The following is a 24,885-nucleotide window of genomic DNA, read 5'->3' as shown; positions in this document are numbered from 1 at the left end:
CACACCATACAGTCATTGTACCAACATCGTACAACATTCCATCCTTGCTAAACAGTCAAACACGTGTGTAGGCATTGCAATTTTAGACATTTTGATCGCTAAAGATCTCAGTGGCCTTTGGGAACATTACAGATTTGAAACACTCGATCATCGCAAAATATGCTAAAGATTCACATGCAAACAATATAATGGAAGAAAATATACAATAAGAAGATTATAAAGTAGTAGAAGGAACCATCTTATATAGGACAAAATGTTAAAATCAGACTTGTTGACAGTGATGGAATTATAATACTTCAGGTCTATTCCTTATATATATATATATATATATATATATATATATATATATATATATAATATGACTGAGATTGGTATTTGAATAGGCTTCTTTAAAATCAGAATGTTAAATACATAGTAATTTAATGTGCTCGAGCCCTACAATAACACTCCAAGACTATCTTTGATGTATGTGTTCGTTGTGATTATCGAAGGATTTAGAGCTTTGATAAACTTAGGAGTCACGCATGATTGGCGTGACTCAATCAAGAGTCATGTCCTATCGTGACATGGCTCCTAGTCATGTTTAATCATTTATAAAATGCTCCTGACAAAGTCATGACAAGCCGATAATGAATTTATCACCGCTTTTGTAATGTACCTCGGTGAGATTAGAATAGTCGGTGTCCTTACTTATTTGCACAGATTTCCATTTATATATTTATTTATTTGTGTGTGTGTGTATATATATATGTATATGTAAGTAATAACCAAAAATATGAACTATATTTTAATGTGCAAATATATATAAATAAATAATGAATATTTATTTATCCGACTAAGCTATACATTAACACTGCCTCTTAGATTAAAAGGAAAGATACAAAAGTAAATAGTACACCATTGGCAATATTTAGGAGTGACACAAAGGAAATCTTTGATCAGAAAACTTCCATCATATGATATCATATAAGTATTTGCCTAGCAAAATATCGACACATGATATTCACCAAATACTATTTTGATATCATATTAGGTAACATGAGTATTGGCCTATTACAACATCAATCAAATGATATTAACCCAGTACTCTGAGTAATGTCCTATTGGAACATCAATTGAATGATATTCACGAAGTACTTATTGTGGTAATGGTCTATCAGAATATCACGGCAAGATATTCACTAAGTACCTAACATATATCTATACAAACAACTTATAGACAATTAATTTAATGACATCTAACACTGAGTTGTTGATTTACAAGATAAAGCCTTTCATGATCTATTTCAACATTCACACAAATGTATATCATGACATAAGTTATTGTAAGATCGTCACCTTCCAATAACTTCTACAAATACAAGTGATGATCATTTGAAAGTCATTACTTTCTCATGATGTACACAGGGGGTAGACCCATGCACATATGACATCAAAAGTATACATGAAGTCATTATGGATACTTTCATGTGGGGTTGTCATGACATTCACCATAAACTATATTAGAGAATAAGGTTTTCACATCAAACTTATCTCTCATAGACAAGAATGTATTGCAAGGGATTTCACTTGGAACTTCTCCTCCACAAAGAAACACCAATCTTTTGACCTCTTCGTCGAGGTTATTTCTAACGAAGTGTCAAAACTCCCTCTGAATCTGATATGATCAAGATTCTCAATATTCAACTGAGACATTCTCTATTTGCTCTCTCTCTAATGAACTATCATGCTTCCTGGTTCAACAAGTATACATCTTTTTAGGAATATAATAGTCTAGATATCCTTGGTTCACATGGAACTTCATCCCATGAATCATTGTCCCTTTAACTGCTATAGTTTTTTGATTAGTAGAGAAACCATCTCAGAATAGTCTCCTCATTCTGAACCAATACGACCAAGATTTTCGGAGGCAAATTGAAAAATATCATCTATCTGCTTCCTCTCTGATGAATGTGCCAAAACAACCTCTTTATATAAAGGTAGCCATAATTTCAATCATCAAAGATATTTCCTTCAAGAGCCTCATTTTATCTAGCATGATCATTAGATGACTAATGAATTCTAGATCAAAACTTCTTTGGAGGTACTGTCATAAGATTGAGTTTTGCACAATATTTGGTAGCATGTGTAAAGTACCAACCTTCTTTTCTTGCAAGAACATCCGCAGACACAAAGGAAAAGATCAAGGCAAATAGCTCTTTATAGTCTGTATAAAAATACATCGATTAGATAAATGTAATAGTCAAGGATAATAAATACTTATTTGTGCATCGACATCGTTGATACAAGTTACTCCAATGAAGGTCCATATGCATCAAATCAGAAAACGCCTCCATATAAGCATTTCTCAAATAATGGGAATGGAATGTTGGTTATTATTCCCCCTACAATGTAAAATTCCCACTTATTCGAATTTATAGAGTTTTCAGTCACTATCAAATGAGAGACAATCATGCATTAATTAGTCATCAATCTCTATATCTAAAGCAACCATTAGATGACTTTAGTCCTTAAATACCCAATTATTCCAAGGTATTTTGCACATATAAGTTCTTTGCTCTCTCTAAATTCTTTTCTCTCAACAAAATAACACATCCATGCTAAAATTTTAGTGTATATTTTGTTTATCAAAATTTTCATACACTCTAATGCCTTCATTATCTCCAAAGGTGTAATATTTCTATTTTCATTTGAAACAGGTATGTATATATAAACGGAAAGTAACGAGACTCGGACCTGGCTTGGACTCAGCAAGGATAACTCAATCCATGACCCGGCTTGGACTTGCCTGTGACTCGACAGTGACTCAACAAAGTGACGAAACCCTTGAAATCTAGAGATTTTTTTTCCATGCACCCATTATAGAATAAAACTATAAGACACAATAACATCATGAAATAGAAGGTAATTTGATCACATACATAACATACATCGATTATATAAGTACAAAGGTAAATTATAGATGTATCAAGAAAATTTTGAAAACAAAAATTAAAAATCAGCCGAGTCAGCCAAGTTAGCCGGTCGAGTTAGTAGAGTCTAGCGAGTCAGCCCAATTGACCTGCCGAGCCAAGGTCACAGGTCATTTTGACCCAGTTGAGGTAACTCGAATCGCCAACTTGGATGACTCGCCTGACTCACGAGTCTCGTTACTCTATATAAACGTTCATACGTGTACCATTCTATCTAGATAAGGGCTCTAAGACTGGACCATTTAGGCATAGGACTTGATAATCTTGGTCTTTGAATCTTTGTGTCAGAATTCTTAAACCCTCCTTTGAATATATTTAAACATAAACTATAGGGCTTCCAAGTTGGCTTGAAATCTGTATAGTTTTCACATATCTTACTTATGACTAGTGTGCTCTCTCTATTCACTTTACAACCTTAGATGCTGAGGCAAGCCAAAAATATTTCCCTAGTTCATTCCATAACTTTTTTTCTTCTTTGAAATCACTTTCAATCATGAAATAGGAGTTGTGTGGTGGTTACTTACAGTTCCATCTTTGGAAAATAGCATTGGTTTAGGTGAAGACAAATTTAGGAGTGTGTTATAGTTTACTTCCATCTATTTTCCTTATTTCATTGAGGATTCTCTTCTCAATAATGCACTCCTCAGTGATTTCTATATGTCCTTTCCATTCACTGAGTGAGATGTCTTGAAGTTCCATTTTCATTCAGGATGAGTTGATGAAGTTCAAACCAACCAAATACTAATAAATGATGAAATTATTAGAGAGGGTCTATGAAAAGTATCGATACATGTCGTTTGTCTACCATCATTCCATTCCTTTGTCGTCAATCAACATCTCAATGTCATCTCACAGTTGTGACTATTTTAGAGTGTGAGCAGAGTGGGGGATTCTCCTACTTTGCTTGAACTAGTTGCCTCATTTCTTGACTTTCATTAGGGTTAATCATCTTCATGGAATATACACATAAAAGATTACTCAAAGCACTGCTTGTGCTTTTGATATTTTCTCTTCCTTCCTCTTCCAGAGAAAGGCTATCGAGCATCTCAATGACCAAGATATGGAGCCACAAATGGTAGGAGCCTTTGTGGATAATAAATTCTTTGAGATTTCTTATTGCAAATACATTATTCTAATATATCTTTTCTCACCACACTTGCCATTTCACCTTTATGCGCTGCCAGCATTTTCAGTATCAATAGCGAGGGCCTCAAATTCTTGATCTAGGCTTTAGAGTAATTTGCGGCATGTATATTTGTAAATGGTATGATTTTTGCAAGAATACCTTTGGTGCTTCCAACCTTTACAAGAATAACATAGGAACAAAATCCAAGAATTGATCGAATCACTTCAGGTGGACATGAGTCAATACTTTCAATGTTAATTCCTGAACTTTTGACATTCACAACTCTTCGAGTTTAATCGAAGATTCTCTGTCGAGCGATTTTGTCGATACATACATTGCTTTCTTTTCAGACTTCCAACAAGATATGTTGTTGCTGTTGTCTTGCCGGAAGACATTATTGGTGAATTCCAAAAACTTTTCAAATCTGCTTTTCCCAATTTTAACACTGCTCTGTTACCATGTTAAAATCAGACTTGCTGACAGTGATGTAATTATAATACTTCTGGTCTATTCCTCTTACAATATGAACATATATATATGTGTGTATGTGTGTGTGTGTGTGTGTGTGTGTGTGTGTATGTATATATATATATATATATATATATATATATATATATATATATATATATATATATATATATATCTATAAAATATGACTGAGATCGGTATTTGAACAGGCTTCTTTAAAATCAGAATGTTAAATACTTAGTAATTTAATGTGCTTGAGCCTTGCAATAACACTTGAAGACTGTCTTTGATGTATGTGTTCGTTGTGATTGTCGAAGGACTTAAGAGCATTGATAAGTATGTGACTTAGGAGTCACGCACGATATACATATGTATGTGTATGTATGTATGTGTATGTACGTATGTACGTATGTATGTATGACTGAGATTGGTATTTGAACAGACTTCTTTAAAATCAGAATGTTAAATACTTAGTAATTTAATGTGCTTGAGCCTTGCAATAACACTCGAAGACTGTCTTTGATGTATGTGTTCGTTGTGATTGTCAAAGGACTTAAGAGCATTGATAAGTATGTGACTTAGGAGTTACGCACCAATTATGTTTAATCATTTATAAAACACTCTCCACAAAGTCATGACTAACCAATTTTGTAATGTATCTCGGTGAGATTAGAATAGTCGATCTCCTTACTTATTTGCATAGATTTCCATTTATATATATAAGTAGCAACCAAAAATATGAACTATATTATAATGTGCAAATATATATACATAAATAATAAATATTTATTTATACGACTAAGCTATACATTAACACAAAATATATCTACTCTAGGCTCGAAAATGAAAACAACAATCATTAAGAATCTCACGACAACCCCCTATTAGGAGATGAAGGATATTACAAAACTTACAAACAAGGGAAAAATACTTCTGGAAAGGACTCAAAAAGTACATACTCAAGCATGTTCAAGAATGTATGACATGCCAAAGAAATAAAGCAAAACAAACACATCCGATAGACCTCCTTCAGCCCCTGCCAATACTTGATCAAAAATGGTAAATTATCTCCATGGATTTGATAGTGGACCTCCCCAAAGTACAAGGGAAAGACTATATATATGTGTTAGTGGGCCAGTTGACCAAATATGCACACTTTATGGCCATATCTACCAAATATAGAGCACCTCAAGTTACAAAAGTTTTCTTCAAAGAAGTACTCATGCTAAATGAATTACCTAAAAACATTGTAAGTAATAAAGATAGCAGATTTTTGAGCATGTTTTGGCAAGAGATCCTCTGTTTGGTAGGTATCGTATTGACACCTGATACAAGTTATCATCCTCAAACAGATGGACAGAAAATGTCAATAAATGGATATTTTAGGAATGGTGAAATGCTACACCTTGGTGAGTACTATTACAATATCACGCATAACTTATCCATTGGAACGAGTCTGTTCAAGGCATTATACAGCTATGGAGCCATTTCTTTCGGAAGCTTGATCCTCCCAAAAAGAAAGGTACTAGGAGCCAAGGTTCTTGTACAACAAAATATGGGCATCATGAGAGTATTCAAAGATAATCTCCATCATGCACAAAACCAACAAAAGATTTACGTCGAGCGAAACTGGACTGATCAAGCATTTGAAGTTGGGGATTGGGTTTTCTTGAGGCTACAACCCTATAAACAAGGATCTGACAACTAGTGGAGCAAAGACACTAAAACACCAATTCTACGAGCCCTACAAGGTCTTTAGAAAAATTGGCGAGGTAGCCTATGAATTATAATTACTTGAGAATAGTAGAGTCCATAATGTCTTCCATTTTTCACGGCTAAAGAGGGTCTTTGTACAACAAATTACTCCATGCGAAGAATTGCTCCTCGCTCGATGATGAAGGGAAACTCATCCTAGAACCAAAAAGGATTCTTAAAATGAGAGAAAAGTTGAGAAATAAAACCATCCCAAAGTATTTGATTAAATGGCAAGGCCTTCTAGAGGAAGTCACAACTTGGGAAGGAGTCAAGATTTTTGAGCACCCAAACCTTAAATTGCTTAAGGACAAGCAAATTTAGGAGGGGTGCACTGTGATAACCCATGTATGAATATTTTGTTTATAAATAAATCAATAACATATTTAATAAACAAATAAATCAATTAATAAAATATTTAAACAAATAAGTTAATATATGTAATTTCTGTTCCGACATCAATTGTATAAGTAGTAAATAATAAATAAATGTTTAGTAATAAATTAGTCTTAATTATGAATGATTATTAATCAATAAAGAAATGATTATAAGTAATAATTAATAAATTGATTAATTGTTAATAGAACTCACGGTCATGAAGGAACAAGTCCACTGTGGCTAAACCCACATATGCAGTCCCATCAGCAGCTAATAAAACAAAAGCGACCTGAATAGTTGCATTAACATGATCGCCGGGTTTTTAAATAATAAACAAGACTGCTTCCCTTTTTGTTTACAATTTATAAACATTAATATATCAATGCTGAACACAACAATTAGTAAAGATTAATCATTAATCTTAATAGTCTTGGAGTGATGTGACAGGAAGAAGATATTGATATAAATCAAGAGACATATTGCTTAAAACAGAACCTATTGTCCATCTCAGATATAAAGGACATTGACCACTTGTTTCTGGATCATCATCAGAACAGTCTGAATAAGCATCTAAGAACATCGTGGAAAGCAGTGGATAAGATTGGTCAATACCATGGACAAGAGAACAATAAGAGCAGAAGTGAATACATTGCGGCAGACTATATATTAAATATAACAATATCTCAAGGGAATATCATTGGATGAGTAAGGGAAATACTTAGAATATAAGTTAGAGCTTAATACATATTGGTGACTAGTATCTACAATGTTGTTTATTTTTATCATGCTTAATAATAAATTTGCCGAGAAGTTACCATTATATAAACAAACATGCTCAAGATCAATTATTATTTCCAAGTTGAGAAGAAGAGCAGAAATACAATAAAAGAAAGGCCTTTGTAAATCCAGCCAATTGGTAATTCCCAAGATACGGTAGAGATCAGCAACCCTGAACACCTTGCAGACATGACCACAAAAGGCTTAAGGGCTTGGATCTGTAAAGACCATGAGAGAAACCATTGAGTTTGGTGTCTAAGCAACCTGTTGCATTTCACTGTAGAACCAGAATCAGTATGCAAAGAACATTAACAAATAAAGTAAACATTCACAAACCAAAAACTAAATTCACATATATGCTTAGACAAAGAAAGAGAACAAGAAGTGCAAACTTCACAAGAGAAAACACTCCATGCTTTCTTGATTCTGTAGATGTGTCCTTTTGCTGTGGATGTATGCTCAAGATGTTCAAAAGCTGCTTCAATGGAGATGGGTAATGGCAAATTGGTAGCTTTGTGAGCTCTCAATTTGGCATTATAAGGGTATGGTTGATGGCTTTGGTTCTCAAAATAGCATGGTAACTTTAGCTCAAAGATTGTTGATGAAATGGCTTGGGATGGGATTCAATTTATAGGCTAAGGGGTAGAGGGATGGAGGGCTTAGATGCAAGGATGGATGAAGGCTTAAGGAGGGCTAGGATGCACTCAAAGGAGAGCACATGGATTGTGCTTGTTTAGCACCAATGGGAAGGTGACACTTGTCACAAGGAGGATGAGTGTGAGAGGGTAGGGTAAAGGGTTGGTTAAAGACATGATGAGTGGGGTTGAGTATGTAAGAGGGATGTAAGAGGAATGAGTGTGGAAGAGGAAAGAGTGTGAAAGATGGGTGTAAGAGTCATGAGTGGGCTTGTAAGAGTCTTTATGTTTTGTAAGAGCACTCATGACTTAGTGGTTGAGTTTTTTTTTGAGGGGAGACTTTGGTTTGGATTAGGAAAGTCTTAAACTTGTTTAAGGAATGTGACAACATTAGGGGGTGGATTAGGCTTGGGTTTAGGATTAGATTAGGGATGTTAGAGATGTGCAAGTGGATGGCATTAATGAGGGTGGGTGAGTTAGTGGCTAAGCTTGGTTAGTATGGGTGGATGGGGTGGATTAGGCTAAATGGAAGATTAGAGATAGGTTAGGGGTTTTTGAATTTGAGGATTTCATTTATCAAATAGATTTATTTAATAAATGGGGATTTTTGGAATTAGATAGAAGAATATGATTTAATTGATAAATAATAGGTTATTTGATTTATCAATTAGGACTATAGATGATTAATTAAATTAATCAACTAGGGGATGACAAAGGATTAATTAAATAGAAATTTAATTAATAATGCCCTTTTTAGATAATTAAATAGAAATTTAATTAATAATGCCCTTTTTAGATAATTAAATAGGATTACTAAAATAATGTAATCAAATTTAGGTGTCTACATTTTGCCCCTCTTTGACATAGTGTTGAGACAACACTATTTCAAAGAAGTTTGAATGAAGACGACACGAGGAAGATGTTTTAGCAACAAGGTTGCCCCAATCTCGAATAAGAAGAGGAGAGACTAGACTTAGATGATGCCCCCTCAAGAAGGCGGCGGGGAGAGAAATGAGGGTCGACGACTTCTTGAAAAGTACAAGAAATTGAGACGAGCTGAGACGCAGGTTGGCAAAGGGGCTGAATTAGCTCAAACTCTCACTACGGGAGAATGATAAAGGGAAATCAGAGGCACAATAGTAAAGCAAAGCTTAAGACTTTCTAGGATTGGGGGGGGGGGGAGATGGAGGAGCGAAGCGCTATAAAAGGAATCCATGATAGGGAGATGGATGATAGAATGATAAAGCTGATGCAACAGGTTTTCAAAGAGTCAGATTGGCGGAAGATGGGTTTCGGAGATCCCTAGGACTAGGATTGTGGATCTCGAAAGATGAGGCTTGGTGGATTGATTTGATTGGTGGATCCCTAAGACTAGGATTGTGGATCCCTAAAGCTAAGCGTGAGGAGTGATTCAAAGAGATACTGATGCATAAGCTGGGGTAGGAGCGACAGATGTAGGATATGGATGGGGGATAATGGAGATGAAGGGAATCCATTGAAGCTTTTTGAGCGGGGGGATACTTCAAAGAGAAGTACCACCATGTAGTTGAGCACTAGATTTGCTATAAGACTGTTGGTTAATTTCCAGGGTTACCAAGAACATCGAGGCCTTTTTACCAACCGTTCAGAGGACTGACGAACTGACTCAAAACAAACACACAAGGATTGCCCCAGTATCACACATGAATCCCAGAGGAAGCAGCGTGGAAACGACACTAGGTAACCCACAAGCAGAAAAAGAAAACAAGCAAAAGACCTGATCAAGACCTTACGCTCTAATTGCCCCATTCGTAGCATACCATGATATGGAAGATCATGGCAACCTTGAGGAGGGAACAAGGAGATTGCTTGGAAAAGATATTTCAAGACCCAAAAGGGAAGATCCCAAATCAAAAGAAAGTGAAAATCCAAAAGAGAACTGTTTGCCAACGAGATGGGTAGGACGAGGTACTAACGGACCAAGATTAGACATGAGGAAAGCTATATCCTGCAAGGACCTATCGGAGAGCACCTAAGCTGATGGATCGGGATGAGTGATGCGTCTGGCAAGCTGAACTAAGAAGGATAACACTTTGGTGACAGGAGATCTAGCTAAAGGATGCATTGGAATATCTAACCAAGGTGTGCGATGTGTGCAAGATGTTGACCAAGGATGAACTAACACGAAAGCCGGATAGATACAATGATACTAAGCTAAAGAGGATGTACAAGCTGATAGACCAAGATATGTTACAAATGTACAAGTTTGTTCATGTTTTGGTTTTTTGTGAGATGGAAATGTTTGTGAAGGATGGGGTGTCTATAATAGTTGATAGGTGGATAGGTAGATGGTTTGTGAAAAGTTTAAGGAAAATGGGATTCTGTGTGTGCATGTGATAGGATACAAGCTAGGATACAAGATCATTTACAAGATGGAATATGGTACAAGCTTTGGACAAGATTTGAATATATACAAGGTATGGTACAAGATTTACAAGGTATAATACAAGCTTTGGTACAAGATTTACAAGTTGTACAGGAGGTATTGACAAGCTCCATCAGATTTTGGATATTTGATTGGAACACCAAGGGAACAAGCAGGTGTTTTATGGGATGGTGGGTGGATGGATGAGGGATAGGATAGTGATAGATAATGGATTAGTCTTTAGCACACAAGGCGCCTGAATTACCAGGTTTTCACCAAGGTACCTATCCAAGGCGCTTGAATTGCCAAGTTTTCACCATTGGACGCTTATTTCTCTTTACTATTTTTTTTTTTGTATTTTTTCAAAAGCTGGGTATACCAAGGATTTTCAAGCATAGAACTTCTTGAGATGAATGATGTTAGTGGGATCATTCAAGAGTTCTCCTTCTGGTGTAGATAATTGATAGGCTCCGGAGCCAAAGGAGGCAGTAACCACATAGGGACCAAGCCATGTAGGTTCAAACTTGCCTTTCTTTTCTCGATCTGCTTGGACTTTCATATTTTCTTTGAGGACCATGTCACCTGGCTGAAAGTGTCGTGGGAGCACCTTCTTGTTGAAATTCCTTTTGAGACGAGTTTGATAGACTGTGAGATGGTCATAGGCTTGTTGTCTCTTCTCGTCTAAGAGATCTAGCTGGGTGAGTCGAGCTACTCTGTATTCTTCATCTGAGATTTACCCTCGCAAAGATATGCGTAGTGAGGGAAGTTCAACTTCTATAGGTAATACCGCTTCGGCACCATAGACTAGGGAGTATGGAGTTGTGCCTGTGGATGTACGGAAGGAAGTTCGATAGGCCCATAGAGCCGGATTTATTTGAAGGTGCCAATCACGGCCGGAATCATTGACAACTTTCTTTAGGATTTTGAGGAGGGTTTTATTAGTTGCCTCTACCTGGCCGTTACCTTGTGGGAAATATGGGCTAGAAAAGCGGTGATGGATGCGGAGGGAAGTGCATAATTCTTCCATGTTGAGATTTTCAAAGTTACCTCCGTGGTCAGTGAAGATGGTGGATGGGATGCCGAAGCGGCAAACAATGTGGTACAAGATGAACTTGGAGACTTGAACTCCTGTAGCTGAGACTAGGGGGACTGCTTCCACCCACTTAGTGAAATAGTCTTTAGCTGTTATTATCCATTTATGTCCATCAGATGAGAGAGGGGTGATAGTTCCAACTAGATCAAGGCCCCAACAAGCGAAAGGCCAAGGTGGTGCAATAGGCTGTAGATCCTGTGCTGGAGCGTGCACAAGATTTGCATGCTGCTGATATGGGAGACACTTTCTGACAAAGTCACAAGAGTCTTCTTCAATGGTAGGCCAATAGTAGCCTGCTCTAAGGATTTGTCGTGCTAGGACAATACCACTCGTGTGGGCACCGCAAAGTCCGGAATGTACTTCTTTTAATGCCATCGCGGCCTCATTTTCATCTAAACATCGAGAGAGAGTATCGTGATAACCCCGACGATATAGGGTATTGGCTATGATAACATAGCGGGATGATTTTCGGATGAGGTTCTGGCGTTGGGTACGTGTGAGGTGAGGGGATATGATACCATCGTTAAGGTAAGCGTGAATTTCATGGTACCAAGGGGATTGGGGACCAACCAAGATACAAACACGGTTTGAATCCTCATTCGCATAGGCAGGTGTGAGGAGCTGCTCAACTAAAAACTCATACTGCGTAGCTTCTTGGGGAATTTCCAAGAGCGAGCCGATAGTGGCCATGGCATCTGCTGCCTTGTTCTGCATTCGAGGCACTTGTGTAAACTGAAGCTTTGTAAAATGCTGGGTCAGCTGATCAACTAGCTCTTTGTAGGGTAATAGCTTTTCATCTTTGGTTTGATATTCATTTAAGACTTGTTTGATGATGAGTTGGGAATCACCAAAGACTTGTAACTCAGTGATATTCCATTCTGCAACTATCTTTAATCCTGCTACAAGAGCTTCATATTCTGCTATATTGTTGGTGCTAGGGAATTGTAGCTTGAAGGCTTTTGGAATGTAATCTCCTTGAGGTGTAACTAATAATATTCCTGCCCCTGATCCATGAGAGGTGTATGAGCCATCAAAATAAAGCTTCCATGGGGGCTGTTCTTCAATTAGGCAGATATGCTCATCTGGAAATTCTGTGAGCAAAGGATATGCATCTACTAGAGGTGCATCAGCTAGGTGATCTGCTATAGCTTGCCCTTTGATTGCCTTTCTGTCCACATACTGGATGTCAAACTCACTTAGTAGCATAACCCATTTGGCCAAACGGCCTGTAAATGCTGTTCTGGAGAGCATATACTTGAGAGGGTCAATCTTGGAGACTAGTTGGATGGTATGACTTAGCATGTAGTGGCGAAGCTTTTGAGTTGAGAAAACAACTACCAAACAAGCTTTTTCCATAGGAGTGTAATTGAGTTCATAACCAACTAGGGTTCTACTGATATAGTAGATGGCTTTCTCTCTGCTATAATCATCATGTTGTGCTAGAAGTGCCCCTAGAGCAATAGGTGTTGCTGATATATACAAGATCAAGGGACGAGGGACGACCAGGAACTGGTGGAACCAAGATAGGGGGATTGGTGAGATACCGCTTGAGCTGATCGAAGCTGCGCTGACATAAAAGATCCCACTTGAAGTTCTCATTCTTCTTTAGCAAGTGTGAAAATGGTGTACACTTATCTGCAAGTTGGGAGATGAAGCGCCGGACAGATTGAAGTTTTCCCTGAAGAGAGCGAAGCTGTCGCAGTGTCTGGGGAGGAGGCATGTCTAAGATAGCCTTGACCTTTTTGGGGTCGATCTGTATACCCCGTTTAGAAACTATGAAGCCTAGAAGCTTGCCAGATGTGACCCCAAAGACACACTTCTTGGGATTTAGCATGAGATAATATTGGGCCAACCTATCAAAGACTTTTTCCAGGTTAGCAAGATGATCCATGAAGGTGTGAGATTTGACCAGGATATCGTCCACATAATCTTCCAAAATGCTAGGGATAAGATCATGGAAAATGGCTGTCATAGCTCTTTGATAGGTAGCCCCAGCATTCTTTAGGCCAAAAGGCATCATGGTGTAGCAAAAGGTTCCCCAGGGGGTAGTGAATGCTGTCTTATGCTGATCCTCTTCTGCAATCTTGATCTGATTATACCCAGAAAATCCATCCATAAGGGACAGGATTTCATGTCCAGCTGTAAGATCCACAATCATATCTATGTTGGGCAAGGGAAAATCATCCTTTGGACAAGCTTTGTTAAGATCTCTAAAATCAGTACAGATTCTGATGTCACCGGAAGGCTTAGTGACAGGGACCATGTTGGAGATCCATTCTGAGTAGTCGATAGGTCGGATAACCTTAGCAGCTAACATTCTTTCTAGTTCAGCTTTGACTAGTAATGCCACCCTGGGGTGCATTTTCCTAAGCTTTTGTCTGACGGGCTTGATCTTTGGATCGACTGCAAGATGATGAACTACAAGCTTTGGATCGAGTCCTGGCATGTCCTGATATGACCATGCAAATCGGCCAATGTTCTCTCGTAGAACCTCAAAGAGGAGGTCAGCTTGGTCTTGTGATAGGGATGCAGCAATGTGAACAATTCTAGGGATCTCTGAAGAACCAATGTTGACTTCTCTAGTATCCTCTATTAGAATAGAAGACACCTCTGGTCGATTATCTTGAGGAGGCAATACTAAATCCTCATGTTCTGCTTGTGGCTCTGGATTTTCTTGCTGAGGGGTTCTCTTCGCTGCCTTAGCTAGTCCCAGATTTACCTTAGTTCCAGTTTTGGGTGTATCGAAACTAGGTTGGGGATTTTCTCCAAAATACCCCTTGGGATCTAGCTTGTAGATGTAGGCAGAATCTGGCTTTGTCTTCTTATGAGGAGTTTCAGCTCCCATGAATCTTAGAAGCGCTTCCTCTGATGCGAACTCATCAATATGTATGACACTTGGTTGGTCCCAATCTATGAGTTGTGGATGAGCAAGTGGTAGGTCAATGAGATGGATGGATAGTTCTCGGAGAACAGAGTCTCCTAGGAAGATTTGGTCTGGGATATCGTCGTAGGCTCTCTTTTCAACTTCCTCAGGAATGTCTTCGATTTCGACAAGGTCGCGGTGGATGTTCGAAAAAGCGTGACCATTCTCGTTGGTGCCCCCAGTTGTGGATATGCCAAAGCCAAGACCTGACTTTATTTCCCAATCATGTGCTTCGATGGGACATTGCATGCCCCTTTCTTCTGGTCCTAGTCCACCTCCTTGATAGTTCCATTTTTCAGTGACGAGCTTATGTTGTTGGGGATACTTCTGGCTGAAGTGATCAAGGCGTGCTTGATTTCTTGGAGGTGCATCCTTATGTAGCCAATTGTTGATATCTGGAGTGAGCTCCTCATGAAGAGGGGTTTTTGAGGACACAAAGGTGGTTGGGCCAAACTGTTTGTATCGAGGAGGTGGAATCTCCTTAGCTTTGTGATATGTTGGCCGTCCATGGGTATGTGGATCAAGTGGGATTGCTCCGACAGCAAATGCATTTGATAGACTATATTCTCCACAACCTTTGTTGTTGATCTTTACAGTAGATAGGGTGGAGGCAAGGATGGTTTCTGCGTCATTACAAGTGTGGGATGAGCTGGCGATGGCTGTGCCGATGTCTATTCCAGGGCAATGGTTTGTATATGAAGCTTCAACTGCATTGCAGTAAGAAAAGGGTTCTGGATCGGCATGGATGGTTACCTCAGTGCCTTGATGCGGAAATTTGATGCACTGATGGTAGGTGGATGGAACGGCCTTCATAGCATGAATCCATGGGCGACCGAGGAGGATGTTAAATGGTAGGTTTAGATCAACAACATGGCAAACTGTCTCTTGAATGACTGGCCCAACCTTGATTGGTAGCAAAATAGTCCCTTCTGTGGTCCTTTCCAAGTTGTCATAAGCTTTGATGGTGATAACCTCACTGATCATATCTGCCTCAGTATACCCAGCTTGTTTTATGAATTTTAGGGTGCAAATGTTCAAGGCTGATCCATTATCTATCATTACTCTTTTCACGGCAAAATTGGATACCATGATGGCTATGCGAAGTGGAAGGGTGTGATTTGGCTCAACCGCGGGTATGTCGGTGGGTTTGAAAGATAGGGCACATGAGGATGAAAGGTGTCCAACAAGATTACGAAAATCAGTAGCATTGATATCAGAAGGGACACGGGATTCTATGAGAGCATTGTCAAGGATGTCTTTGTACACAGGACTAGTGCGGAGAAGGTCTAAAATGGATATTTGGGCTGGCATGTTCCCAAGGTGTTCCAAGATATTGTACCGGCTTTTTGATGGAGCTGATGGTGTTGATGAAACTGGTGGGCCTGCGATGTTAAATCGCGCTCTTCGAGTGGTGACCGCACACTCATTGTCTGGTCCTCGGATATTGATAACATTGACAGAAGGCTCTTTCTCAGATATACAACCTATAAGGCTACCATAGTCTATATAGGATGAAGTGTGGTCATTGTTCTTCCCATGCTGTTGGTTTGGCTGGCGGTTGTTGGTGTTGTTTTGGATAGGTGCTTTTCCAGGATTTTGGTTGTTGTGTGGAGGAAAAGCATTTTGATAAATCTGTAAGCCTGCATTGGGAGAGGTTTGGGCACCAACAGTGATTTCCTTCCGATCAATGAGGTCTTGCACAGTCTTTCAGTTTCATGCATCTGAGGGTGGTGTGACCGTTTACCCTATGGAACTTGCAATACTCATTGTCCTTGTACCATGCAGCTTTGGATTGGCTTGGATCAATTTGCTGGGTAGGAGGAAATTTGATGAGGTTTTCCTTAGCCAATTTCTCAAAAATAACATCCAATGGCTCACCAAGGGGTGTATAGTTTCTAGGTGCAGGTTGGAATCTGGGCTTTTGCCCTGCAGCTATATTGATGGCATTAGCTTGATTGTTAGACCCTTGAAAGTTGAGTCTTGTATTGTGGTTTTGATAGCTTTGGTTATTTCGTTGTTGGTAATTGGTAGCTTGTTGGTTATTTGTTTGATATGGTGGGTTAGATTGGTTTTGAGAAGGACTAACGATATTCACATGTGTGGTGTCAGTAACCCCATCTGTTGCAACATGCTTGTTTTTGTTCCAATACCTAGACTTGTCATTGGAATGTGATTGATTTTGGTTGGCCTCTTTGTAAATCTTTACCACACCATCTTTGATGAGTCCTTGCTCAAGGATCATTCCTTTCTCTTTGATATCCTTATAGGTCTGCAAACAGTTCATGGTCATGTGGTGAGCCAAGCTGGGATGTGCATTATCAATAAACATTTTCACCACATGGCGTTCTGGCAAGGTGCAGGATATGCGGGTGGTAAGGGTTTGCCATCTTTGCAGGTATTCGGCAAGGCTTTCTCCACCTTTTTGCTTAGTGTGGACAAGATCAACTATTGATAGCTCTGTTTCAACAAGATGGGCATATTGGGCTACAAATGCCTCAGATAATTCAGCAAAGTTTTTAATTGTGCCATAGGGGATTCTATAAAACCATTCAAGAGCTGGTCCAGCCAAGCTTTTGGGAAAAAGGCGCAAGAGGAAGACATTGTATGCCACGTCTTGGCAATGCATGTAAAATTCTTTGATATGTGTGACAGGGTCTCCTTTTCCTCTGAATTTGTCAAATTTAGGTACCTCAAAGTGTTTGGGAAATGGTGTCGTGGTAATGGCTCTGTCAAATGGGTAAGGACACACATTCTCAAACTTGAATGTCTTTGGATCATTCCCTTCTTGGATGGCTTTCAGAGCTGTCTTCATTTGCTCCCACTCTGAATTGATAGGTGATGGTTGGGGTGCCCCCAATGTAGGAGTGCCTTGAGGTAGGTATGTGCTGGATGGGGCCATTGAATATGGATGGTTATGAGGGATTTGCTGATAGGGATTGTACATTGTTTGGGCAGCTGCATGGTGGATGACGGGTTGTTGAGGGGGAGGTGGCGCATATTGCTGCATGTGCTGCGAGGCTTGCTGTTGATATGGGATTTGAAGTTGGGATTGAGAAACATAAGCTAGCTGTGGGGTAAATGGATTGCTTTGTGGAGGTAAGGTATAAGATGGTTGTAAGGCTTGGGGAAAGGATCGGAGGGCTTGTGGGGTTTGACCAATATATGTGGGTTGTGCCCCCATTTGGGATGGCATCTGCAAATAATTGGTGGTTGGCTGGGGTGGTGGATTACCTCCTAGAAGTGGCATTGAAAAGTAGTTGGTAATTGGAGGTAATGGATTAGTTGGTGGTGGAGGTGGTGGGAATTGAAAGCTTGGGAATGGAACTGATGGGGTTTGATAGCTTTGTGGTTGGATTTGGAAGCTTGGTAGAGTGGTGGTGGGAGCTGGGGTCACTTGGGAGCTTGGTAGAAGATTGGCAGTAGCTTGTGGGTTTTGATAGCTTTGTGGAGTGAAGGTAGTAGCTTGTGGATTTGTGGCTGGTGGTATTGAGCTCCCGAGACCTAATGGAAATGATGGGATTGTGCTTTGGGCTGTGGTGAACAAGCTGGGGGCGATGAAAGGTTGATTACTTGGCCCCATGGGTGGCATCCTTGTTGTATATTGCTGAGGTTGGCCAAAGATGCTAGCACTAATTTGGGAGATGGGTGGATTTGGAAGGCTGGGTTGGGGAGCAGCAGCAATAGTGAAGGAGGTGAACGGTGGGGTATTTTGAGTAAAGGGGGTTTGGAGCGGAGAGGTATGAACCAAGGATGGAGTGGTGGTGGCTGGGTTGGCTTGTGGCATGGAGATTTGAACTTGGGTGGATGATGGTATGTTTGGGTCTGTTGGGTCATATGGATTGGCTGGAGGCTCTTCTTTTGGAATATATTGAGGATAATTTGGATCATAAGAGCCTATGGGTGGTGGCAGCTGCCCAAACAATGGGTGAGATGGATCTGATAATGGAGGGGGTCTTCCAAAGTCAAAGGTTCCTACATTGTCCCTTCGAAAATTAGCCATGATTGTCTCTTTGTTTTTGTCTATAATGGCGTTTACCAATACTGCATTTCCTGGTTGGTTCATGAAAGCTTCAATGTCAGTAGGTGATGGCATAGCTTGCTCTGGGCTGAAGGATGGCTGAGTGCTCAAGGGGGGTGAGGTTGTTCGATCCAAATGATAGGGCTCCATTGTTTCTTTCTTCTTGGCTAAGCGAGTGACGGGTGGCATGAAAAATGCTCCTAGGGATGAGATGCAATAATGCTGATGGATGCAAAAGGGGGAAGGCTTTTCTATGCAAATGATTTCCTAAGTTGAGGCAAAGCTATATGACAAAACCTAAGGAGGATTGGGTTGGGGATTCTAAGTTCAAAGATATGTTGTCAAAGCACAAAAGGTCTGCTTTCCTATGTGCAAGCTTGGTGGTGATTGTGTCAACTGAAGGATAGACTGATGATCCTTTAGGAAGAACACGAGATTGACCACTTGTGGATCCCAACCTTTAGCTCAAGGTGATGAGGGATAACAAGTGACAAAGCTAGATTACCCTAGACAAAGCTCTGTCAAAGGGATAACCTTGGTGAGATTGGTGGATTTGGAAGATTTTAGGAATGGCAAACTTTTAGCAAGGTGACAACAATTTTGAAAGCTTAGATGTGCAAATTTTGGATTGCTGGCTAGATGGTTTGATTCTAAATGAGATGGATGAGCTAATAATGCTTAAGGGGATAACCTAAGATGGCTGGCTTTTCTACAAAGATGACTCTAAAATGAAGCTTATCCAAGAAGATGCGGAGAAACAAGGGTGTCTAATCATAGAAATCATGCCTAGTGGGTAAGGCATAAGCAGGATTAACTCCTGGATGTTGGCTAAATTTGATGGTGCGCTCTAACCAGGCCTCTTGAAGTGCTTCGTCGGTAGCTTTGTCCTCTGCTTTGTGGAGTTTGGCAATTCGTGGGCTTGGTGTTATTTCTTTTCTCTTGGCTGAAAGTTCTTGGTATGCTAGAGATGGCTTGAGTTTGACCTTGTGAAACTTCTGTTGGGTTTGGGTTGTTCCGACATAAATTCTTGAATTTGCTTGGCTTTGGGAAAAATCTCAGTGGTTTTGCTTCAACTTGTTCAACTTTCAAAATAGGCAGTGACTACGCTAAGTTTGCCCTAAGCTAGGATTGACCAAGTTTGGCAAACATTCATTCAACAAGTAAAATAAAAACAAGCAATAGATAGGAACACCCAGATAGAAGTTTGTGGTTCTCAGAATGTGATACTTGCGCCAAGGAGTGTGTATGTTCTACAAATGTTTCGATCAATCACTCCAAACACATTAACATCCTAGATGGTTTTCTGCAAGGCTGACAATTGGTTTAGCTAGGGAGTCCTCGATATACGCAAGGTACGTGAGGCCCAAATCCGTAGATGAGACCAAAAGGATGTCACACAGCCAAGAGGAGCGGTAACCCACTTCTCCTCTTTCACTTCTCAAGGGTATAAAGTTTCTTGAGGCTTAGCCCGAATGACAAAATCTTGATCCCAAGAGAGGTGTCTTTCGATTCACCTCCCGATTCTTATACTCCGCCGGAGCGCTGGAGTTGAGGTCGTCCAAGGGGTGATGAAATCCCCAAATAGGCCTCCTAAAAAGAAACAAGGTTTTGGATCCTAATCTTATGCACCCAAGATGGCCTCAAAAGACGACAAGGGGAGAGAAGACTCGGATGACCTTGGGCTAAAAAACACGCTTGTTCTTTTACCAACTGACTCTTATGTGTGCTAATCTAGACTTTGCAAGCACTCATGTTTAAGAGACAATGTTCAATTCCAACTTGAAGCGCCAACAAAAGTAAATCGATCGAAGAATGCAAACAATAAGAAGAGTTAGGGTCAACAAAAGCAAACTCGCGCGCCCGGAGGCCCTCCACGTCAAGTATCGATTAATTTTCTTTAAGGCATTCAAGATTGAGTGTGAGTTTGTTTTAAGCCCAAAACAAAAGTGTGTGAGATTTGATTTCAAGCGCGCGCCCGGAGGCTCTTCACGTCAGTTGTTGTTTAATTTTAGTGCCCAAACTTGAAGTGTGATCGATTTAATCTAGAGTTTTGGCCATTTAAGAATTTTGATAAAGTTAAAGCAAACGTTCAAAGACCAAGTGAGTGAGTTAGATTGTGGAACATTTAACACCTTTTTCAAGTAGACCCATCCCCATAAATGGCGCTGAGATTGCAACCAATGGTTAATATTTGATGGGTGATTAGAAAAGAGGTGAGTCCAAGGAACTACTCAAATTGATTTTTGTAAATTTGTATTGTAACTTAACAAAGTTTCTTAAATGTCCAAAAATCAAACTTTACCTAGATTGCATGTGAAAAAGAGATTTGTAATGGTTAATTGATCTTTGGCATTCAAGATTGGATTTTTTTGTTTTAAGCATGCATTCCAAAGAAAGTTGATTTTAATCCATGACATTCAAGAGTGTGTTTTTGAGCAACATTCATTCAATGAAAAATGTGTTTAACCATTCAAGTTCATTTTTTTTTTTAGCAACATGCATTCAAAGACAAATGGTTAAACATTCAAGTTCATTTTTTAGCAACATGAAAACCTGCAAGAAACATGGTTAGTGGTTCCATATGTGCTCCAACCTGCAATGAGACAAAAAAAAAGCAATTTAGTTAGTTAGCCAAAATCTTCAAAAATGAGAGCTTAACTATGGGAAATTTTTTTTTAACTTTTTTTGTTGTTTTTTCTACGCGTAAAAATGCTTAAAATGGTCTAAATCCTACGGAACCACTAAAAGTCAAATTTTGATTTATACTCTTTTTATTTTTATTTTTTATTTTATTTTTTTTAATTTTAGCTACAAAGTGCAGAAATAATAAAGCAGAAATGGAACATAAGCAAGCAGAGAAGACAGTCTGTCAAAATACGAAGAGGACAAAACAGATTTGCAGCACAGAACACAGGTGACAAGCAGAGACGCCGATTTGCGCAGATGCGGATTTTCGCAGACGACGATTTTCGCAGACGTGGATTTTCGCAGATGTCGATTTTCGCAGACGCGGATTTTCGCAAACGTCGATTTTCGCAGACGCGGATTTTCGCAGATGTCGATTTGCGCAGACGCGGATTTTCGCAAATGTTGATTTGCGCAGACGTGGATTTTCGCAGACGTCGATTTTCGCAGACAGAACAGGTTGCAGACGCCAAAACTGCGCCAAAAAAGCTGAAAAATGCGAATTTTTTTTCTTTTAGATGGTATTTCTTCTTCCTAAGTGCGTTCTTTAACCTGCAAAAACAAGCAAAACACCCTCACAACACACTCAAACAACAACAAACATTAGATGGTTAGAAAAATGACATATAGATGAAAATAGATGATTAAATGACCCATAGTGGGGTCCCACCTGGCGTGCCAAAATGTAGAACCAGAATCAGTATGCAAAGAACATTAACAAATAAAGTAAACATTCACAAACCAAAAACTAAATTCACATATATGCTTAGACAAAGAAAGAGAACAAGAAGTGCAAACCTCACAAGAGAAAACACTCCATGCTTTCTTGATTCTGTAGATGTGTCCTTTTGCTGTGGATGTATGCTCAAGATGTTCAAAAGCTGCTTCAATGGAGATGGGTAATGGCAAATTGGTAGCTTTGTGAGCTCTCAATTTGGCATTATAAGGGTATGGTTGATGGCTTTGGTTCTCAAAATAGCATGGTAACTTTAGCTCAAAGATTGTTGATGAAATGGCTTGGGATGGGATTCAATTTATAGGCTAAAGGGTAGAGGGATGAAGGGCTTAGATGCAATGATGGATGAAGGCTTAAGGAGGGCTAGGATGCACTCAAAGGAGAGCACATGGATTGTGCTTGTTTAGCACCAATGGGAAGGTGACACTTGTCACAAGGAGGATGAGTGTGAGAGGGTAGGGTAAAGGGTTGGTTAAAGACATGATGAGTGGGGTTGAGTATGTAAGAGGGATGTAAGAGGAATGAGTGTGGAAGAGGGAAGAGTGTGGAAGATGGGTGTAAGAGTCATGAGTGGGCTTGTAAGAGTCTTTATGTTTTGTAAGAGCACTCATGACTTAGTGGTTGGGTTTTTTTTGAGGGGAGACTTTGGTTTGGATTAGGAAAGTCTTAAACTTGTTTAAGGAATGTGACAACATTAGGGGGTGGATTAGGCTTGGGTTTAGGATTAGATTAGGGATGTTAGAGATGTGCAAGTGGATGGCATTAATGAGGGTGGGTGAGTTAGTGGTTAAGCTTGGTTAGTATGGGTGGATGGGGTGGATTAGGCTAAATGGAGGATTAGAGATAGGTTAGGGGTTTTTGAATTTGAGGATTTCATTTATCAAATAGATTTATTTAATAAATGGGGATTTTTGGAATTAGATAGAAGAATAGGATTTAATTGATAAATAATAGGTTATTTGATTTATCAATTAGGACTATAGATGATTAATTAAATTAATCAACTAGGGGATGACAAAGGATTAATTAAATAGAAATTTAATTAATAATGCCCTTTTTAGATAACTAAATAGGATTACTAAAATAGTGTAATCAAATTTAGGTGTCTACACTCACCACTCTCATGGACTGGAATACTAACTGGGAGTTTGGTCTTTTCAATATAGTTTATTACTAATTCACCTATTATTGTGCCTTTATCCCCTGAATTAAGTAATATGGTACAACTTAGTGTATATGGGACATAAATTCATTATGCATAACTTCCTTTGGGACAATACATGTATACCTGTTTTTGAAAATTGTCATGTTTGTACTAGTGTTATACATCGACTTCCTCATATCCTGTTTTTGAGTTGATACTTTAACTTGTTTCTATATGCATCTTTTGGTAAAACTCTTTTGAAATGGTCTTCTTATATCGATTTGTAAACATGTAAAACAATGGCATTGTTTTGAAATAAATAATGTTTTTTATATTTGTGAAAATTTAGCATGAAAGTTGATCATTCTAGCCTTTGTGGAGATCTCTATTATCATAGATAGCTGTTTCTGTTACTGCAACTCTGTATTGGGAGAGATTTCGCTTTAGTATGGTGTGATATGATATTTACACAGAAATCTTACTAATGTGAGCTGTTATATATATTTTTAACTATTGTCTTTCAATTCTCGTTTTCTGGGCTTCCTTGGGAAAAGCAGAAGAGACAAATTTTATGCCATAGAATAGACCATCCCCGATTTCATTTTAGGAGGTTATATTTGCACTTCTTTGAGTGTAAGTTTTCTTATGGGATGAAGATGACTTATGACTTGTTGATAGGAGGGAAAGTGGTGTTTTGCTAGAAGAATATACTATAGAATTTATGAAAGATTATTTGACTGTAAGTTTTCTTGAGATTCAGAATGGTATTATTGTGCATCCTGCTTATCTATATCGGTGTTGGTGTCACGCCCTTTGATTCTCTTTGGGATCCTTAAGAGTTGGTTCTCATCATCTTCGGATCTGAACTGATCACCATTTAGACAGAGAGGATCGGGTTTGTAGATTGTGTACTTTGGTGCAGGTCGAGACTGAGACCCATTTCTTATTTCGTTGCCCTATCTACTATGAGATTAGAGGGAGATTTTATTGTCTTTTTGGAGATTGTTTCTCTCTTTCGGAGTTCTTCAACTATGTTGATCAGCGGTGTCTTGCACTTTATCTTTGTGAGGCCACCTAGCTTCGTGAGCATACCCTTTAGTCAGCCACATCTCAGGACCACACCTTAGACCAACTAATCACCGGCTTTTTCTCCCCCTTGTCTCAGTCACGGGGTGTGAAAAGTTCTTCCAGCATCACTCCTTCCAGATTGGTCAGACATTGTACCAATCTTTCCAGGTAGTGGCACTCCTCCAGCGGGTCTTGGCGGCGATCTATCACTTTGTATCATCCACGGTTATATCCTTCTGTGACTAACTACTTTGTACCAAGGAAGGATTGTTAGTCCTTACCTTGTGTTTCTTGGTCTTGTGTTTTGTTTTGTTTCTTTTCTGTCACCGTTTGGTGATCCTGCTGTTGCCGACTCTTCTGTTTGTATGCTCAGTCCCATAAACCCTTGTGGTTTTTTGTTGGACATTAATATTATTATCTTATCTTATGGGATATTTGGATGAAGATGACTTATGACTTGTTTATAGGAGGGCAAGTGGTGTTTTGCTGGAAGAAGGTATTATAGAGTTTATGAAAGATGTAGTGGAAGAGTTATTACTGAACATGCACCAACATATCAAGTAAATTGAGCTTAGATCTTAATAAAATTGTTCAATGCACCTCTATACTTTAGACAAGGTTGGAGTGCAATTGATTTATTCCAAATAAAATACACCTATGAAGAATTGATCACCTTTAGGTATAAATTGACCTGAATAGATGACTT

General features: G+C 39.1%; 1 protein-coding gene across 5 annotated transcripts in view; it reads left to right on the top strand.

Annotated features, from left to right (window-relative positions):
* The window catches only part of LOC149558494 (uncharacterized), a 107,876-nt gene that overhangs the window by 15,746 nt on the left and 67,245 nt on the right, over nt 1–24,885 (top strand). The gene's annotated exons all lie outside the window — the stretch shown is intronic.

Source organism: Cupressus sempervirens, chromosome 5, assembly GCF_028749045.1.
Source record: "Cupressus sempervirens isolate cs-2001-9-10 chromosome 5, ASM2874904v1, whole genome shotgun sequence".
NCBI classification, from domain to species: Eukaryota; Viridiplantae; Streptophyta; class Pinopsida; order Cupressales; family Cupressaceae; genus Cupressus; species Cupressus sempervirens.
This window is presented reverse-complemented; position numbering and strand designations above follow the sequence as displayed.